Below are 6086 nucleotides of genomic sequence, written 5' to 3' on the forward strand. Positions count from 1 at the left end.
CTGCTTGTAAATTTTGGAGATTAATCATTTGTCAGTTGCTTCATTTGCAAATATTTTCTCCCATTCTGAGGGTTGTCTTTTCGTCTTGTATATGGTTTCCATTGCTGTACAAAAGCCCCATAGCAGTACTGTGAGTGTCACTGAACCAAACTTGGGTCCACTTATCCACGTGCAATAAACCCAGTCTACTGACACTGGGTTGTGGTGAAAGAAAGTGCAGTGTTTTATTGTAAGGCGCCATACAAAGAGTCCGGGACAGCTAGTACTCAAAAAGCCTCATTTTCCTGATGGGTTTCAGCAAAGTGTTTTTAAAGGCAAGGTGAGGGAGGGGAGTCCCAGGGTATGTGATCAGCTTGTGCACAGTTCTCTGTTTGGTTGACAGTGAGGTTACAGGATGGTGTCACAGGGGTTAACGTCATCAATTCTTTGGCTCCAGTAGGCCTGGGGGCTATGTGCTCATGGTCATGAAGTAGTTAACCTTCCATTTCATGGGGGTTTTAGCATCTGTAAAGCAGGAAATGTGCATCAAATACTGTTATCTATGTACTTCAGAGAGGAGCTAAAGTAGAGGATATGGGGGCGGGGTCTATCTTAGGAAGGCCCCATACAGTCCTCCTCTGTTACATGAGCCCTGATGTTCTTCCTAAAATCCTCTTAAAGTTGAGGACAGACAGATTTGGTTTCCATTTTTTGCTACCAAATGCATCCTAACTTATACACTTGGCATAAAAATACTGTACTAATTTGGTACCTGCTCAGAGGTCTTGCTCAGGGCTGTACACAACTCCAGCATGTGTCATTCACATTGACATTATTATGAATGATACCCACTGGAGTTGTGCAGTCCCCGACTTTCATAGTTGTAAAAGGCTATGCTTTGTATCTGCTCATCTTTCCAGCTCCCCTTCAGTTGTCTTACATATGTGAGCTACAGTTGAGTCAGTTCCAACTACTTTTGCTCACCAGAGGAGCCACGGTATTACTTGGGCTTTTTGTGATCACTTTGTTCCCAATGCCAAATACAGATTCTTCACAGTTTGTTCATCTGACAAAGTCGTGTTTATTCTTTGATGCTCTTCTCAGATATCACCTTTACTATAAAACTTCTCTTGTCACATCATTTTCCTGCCATAGGCCCTAGGCACTCATAGTAAATGACTTTATCAAATGTAAACATAGCACTTTGTATACATTTCTATCAATGCATCTCATGATGGTTTTATGTTAGTCTTCTGTACTGACCTATGTGCTTTTTGAGCAAACAGATTTTTCTAATTGTGGCCTAGTAGAGGAAACCCTAGCACACAGCAGATGCTTAAAGGACTCTCTCTTTGTGGATTGTTTAATGTATTCGTTAACACTCATAATTCACTGAATGAACCAAATCATTTAATATTTACAGTTTTCCACAGCAAGATCTTTTTCGACCTACCGCCTAGAGTAATGAAAATAAAAACAAAAATGAATAAATGGGACCTAATGAACCTTAAAAGCTTTTGCACAGAAAAGGAAACCATAAACAAGATGAAAAGACAACCCTCAGAAAGGGAGAAAATATTTGCCAACAAAGCAACTGACAAGGGATTAATCTCCAAAATATACAAACAGCTCATGCAGCTCAGTATCAAAAAGACAAACAACCCAATCAAAAAATGGGTGGAAGACCTAAATAGACATTTCTCCAAAGAAGACATACAGGTGGCCAACAAACACATGAAAAGATGCTCAACATCACTAATCATTAGAGAAATGCAAATCAAAACGGCAATGAGGTATCACCTCACACCAGTCAGAACGGCCATCATCAAAAAATCTACAAACAATAGATGCTGGAGAGGGTGTGGAGAAAAGGGAACCCTCCTACACTGTTGGTGGAACTGTAAATTGGTACAGCCACTATGGAGAACAGTATGGAGGTTCCTTAAAAAACTAAAGATAGAGCTACCATATGACCCAGCAATCCCACTCCTAGGCATATATCCAGAGAAAACCATAATTCGAAAGGATGAATGCACCCCAATGTTCACTGCAGCACTATTTATAAGAGCCAGCACATGGAAGGAACCTAAATGTCCATCAACAGAAGAATGGATAAAGAAGATGTGGTACATGTATACAATGGAATATTACTCAGCCATTGCATTAGGGAGAATGCTGTGACCCTAAGATCTGCAAGCCTCTCAGTGGTTAATCAAAAGGGGTTTTTCTTCTCTTGAGAGGACGTAACAAGGGTATTAAGGGTAGGGTGTGGCAAAAATGGGATAAAACAGTAGCTTGAGTGGATAGTAGATCAGAGAATATTTTACCCTGAGGTCAGCCTGTTCTTAGGAGAGATTATATGTTGACTCAGTCTGACAGTGAATCAGAGTTCTGGAGCCTGGAGGAAGGAGTGAAACTTTACAGTTTGATTAATAAGCAGTTTGTTCCAATTGATTAGTAGGAATAAACACTTCAGATGATAATTTATGAGACAAAAAATGGCAATTTGGAATATCTTTGTCTGGCATTGCCATAGGTTAACAAGAGGAGGCATCTGTGGAAGTGTGGTTCTTAGGAATAAGCTGTTTTCCACAACACAAAGGGCAGAGAGATATCTTAACTTTTGCTGTTTTCCAGGATTAGAGGGCTCAGGTAAAATGCAACATTATCACTAATAATAGTTTTCAGTATTGAAGGACACAATTAGATTATATAAAACTTTATTTTCTTTTCCAGTGGTCATCACACAGCCAAGCAAATGTATCCACTTGTTAAATTTAATTACCTTTTATCTTAGAGAGTTCCCCCAAATTAAATAGGTCAGAAGTTTTTATAAAGAATCAAATATTGCTTTCCTGTCTGAAAAGTGTGGACTGAGTATCAGAGACTTATCAGATTTCTTTCAAGCTAAAGTCACCTTCATTCACTTGATAAGACTGTAGAGGGCACAGTTGGACTGAAACAAAGCTTGAGTGAAAGAGTGTGAGAACTTTATTAAACAAAATACACCTAGCTAATACCCAAATGTGTGCTGTCAGTGATTCACATCTGCCTTTCAGAGCAAAGGTTTTTAAAAAAATATTTTTAAAAGAGGGTTTTCTTATTTGTCACTTTACTGTCTTTTTAATTAACCCTAACAACATTTCATGTGGGAAAATGTGTTTGAAGAGATGGAATTATAAATGAGTCCAGCATTATTGTTATAGTCCCTATATTAAAATGTTATTGTAAACTAAGGCAAGGAAGTCAAAGATAGTAGGTTAAGAGAAAACTGCTGGGGAAATGAGCAAGCATTATTAAAAACAAGTGACAGGTTTGTATTACTCTATTGGAAGTAGCATATAGTAGTGGAAAGACTAAGGAATTAGTTGGGCTATCCGTAAGCTATTTGAAGCACAGCTTTTTCAAAGCTAAGTAAAGTTTTCTCTAATCATCAGCTAATTTGTGGTTTCAAAATCCTGTAGTGTTCTTGATGCAGTTACCACCAAAATGAAGCATGCCATTCTTCCTAATGGTCTACTCCTCCCCTTCCTTGTACTATATGTGCAAAACAAATAACATATATGAACTCTTTATGTTCTCTTTTCACCCTGCTTTCATTCCACATTGCACCAGATTTTATTTTCAACATCAGTAATGGCTTTATAATTTCCAAATTCAAAGGTTTTTCTTCTGTCTCATTTACTTTAAAATCTCAATTGCTTTTGATTTTTTGCTCCTCACAGATGACTTTTATCTTTTTGCTGTAATTGTGATGACTATGTACTACCTGTTACTCTTTTTACATATTTAGCAAATCAGTTTGTTACTTTGAGTGCTTCTCTTTGATTTTTCCCATTCCATTATTTTGGGAATTCAACATACTTCATTATTTTGTGTGCTGGTTCTCCTCTATCAGACCATTTATTCAATTTTATGTTTCCAGCTAAAACCTGCCATTGGATTGGCTATTACCTCAGTGGGAAATGGCTATGGTATCCATGTAATGTACTCTCACTAAAGCCCCAACTTTATATTGCTAATTGCCTTCTAAATATTCATAAATGGATGACTTGCTATTCCTTGAAAGATAGCTATTCAAAATCATTTTTCTCTCCAAACCTAGTCCCCCTTTCTGATTTTCTCATTCTTCTATCTCTGCCATAGCCTTTAGATACAAAAAAAATTTGAATGTTTTTTCAACTAACACTCTGTAGGCTCCTTGCTCTCCTCCTAGGCCAGGTCTTTAGGCCAAGGTAACTAGTCTCTGGATCCATTAGAAAGTCCAAGGGGGCAGAATTTTCTTTATGCTTTGTTCATTAATGTAGCCTAATCACAAAGGATGATAACTACCTCAATTAATATTCATTAATAAATGAATGAGCCCAAATACCCAAAGTTAGGTTCTCCTATTATTTATTTTACATTAATTACCAGATGAATATTTTTAATACCACTTTTGTATTGCTGCTTTTCTGATCAGAAACTTCATTTAGTCTATTTTGTCTCTTTTTTTCTGACTTTTAAGATTGTCCATTTTTCTATTCTAAGGAGGTCCTAAGAAAGTGAATTAATGTTGTGGGTAAGAGTGAACATACTGGAGTTAAACAGCCTGAGTTTGATTATTGTTCCTTCATTTACTAACTGGGACAGATATTTAATTTTTCTGTGCCTTGATTTCTACATCTGTAATATTGAGATAATGATCATTGGATTGATGTTAGGATGAAATAAGTTAGTGCCTCTTAAGTACTCAAACAGTGCCTGGTATTTAATGAATGCTCAATATGCATTATTATTATTATTATTAACTTCTACATTTGAAAAGCGTCTGTACAGTCAGTGACATCCAAATGTTTAATACAACATATCCCATCTTTCAAACAAAATTTTACATGTAATCCCAATAAATTTATGAAATACAAAATAAGTGTGGCTTTAGTTGTACCCTCCACTCTTTCATAAACTCATAAATGTCCTTGACAAAATCCCCAAACTCCAAGAACTACAATTTAAAAACCACTGGTCCAGGCTTCCCTGGTGGCACAGTGGTTGAGAGTCTGCCTGCCGATGCAGGGGACACGGGTTTGTGCCCCGGTCTGAGAGGATCCCACGTGCCGCGGAGCGGCTGGGCCCGTGAGCCATGGTCGCTGAGCCTGCGCGCCCAGAGCCTGTGCTCTGCGGCGGGAGAGGCCACAGCAGTGAGAGGCCCACATACCGCAAAAAAAGAACAAACAACAACAACAACAACAACAACAAAACCCACTGGTCTCAATAACTTTTTTTAAAAAGTATTTATTTATTTGGCTGCACTGGGTCTTAGTTGCGGCCTGCGGACTTTTTAGTTGTGGCATGTGGAATCAGCTGCAGCATGTGGACTCTTAGCTGCAGCATGCATGCGGGATCTAGTTCCCTGACCAGGGATCGAACCCGGGCCCCCTGCATTAGGAGCACAGAGTCTTACCCACTGGACCACCAGGGAAGTCCCTGGTCTCAGTAACTTTTGATGTAAGTATTTACTGATTGACTAAGTCATGTTGAAAACCATTAGATTGTAGGAAGAGCAGGCATTTTAATAATGCATCTATTATATTGCCTGTCTCAAATGAGGGTATTGTAAGATAAGGAAGTTACATTTGAAAATATTACCTAGCACAGACAATTTATATCTATTTTAGTAAATTAATTTAGATCAAAGGAATAAACATTTTTTTATAATAAATGAGGTGTAAGTTTGAATTAGAAATCATATTTAAGGAATCTAAGTATTGTGTTATTATAATTGTCATATATAGAATAGATTATTTGCCCTTTGAGCATTTGTAGATGACTTAAAACATTATTCGTTTCTGAACTAAACCTATAATATGCAAAAAGCATTTTCTAAATGATAATATTGATATTAACAATACTTATCCTTTTACTTTCAACTCTGTAAGCTTAGTAAAATTTCAGACTTTATAGATATCCCCATATCTAAAAGATATTTGTCTCTACTGCTTAACTGGAAATTTTTGAGAAAAAATTAATTGATGTTATTAAAAGAAAGGTGTCATCTAAAATTATACTGTCTTATTTTTAGAAAGAATTTTCTGAGTGATCCAATGAACATCCGACTAAGAGTTATG

At 37.2% G+C, this 6086-nt stretch overlaps 1 non-coding gene across 1 annotated transcript; it reads right to left on the reverse strand.

Moving 5' to 3' along the window:
- Positions 1–5367: 5367 nt before the first annotated feature.
- TRNAR-CCU (transfer RNA arginine (anticodon CCU)) lies at positions 5368–5440 on the reverse strand. Its single transcript has one exon. It is a non-coding gene; the product is annotated as a tRNA-Arg (tRNA).
- Positions 5441–6086: the final 646 nt, after the last annotated feature.

The sequence above is a fragment of the Mesoplodon densirostris genome, chromosome X (genome assembly GCF_025265405.1).
Source record: "Mesoplodon densirostris isolate mMesDen1 chromosome X, mMesDen1 primary haplotype, whole genome shotgun sequence".
Classification (NCBI taxonomy): domain Eukaryota; kingdom Metazoa; phylum Chordata; class Mammalia; order Artiodactyla; family Ziphiidae; genus Mesoplodon; species Mesoplodon densirostris.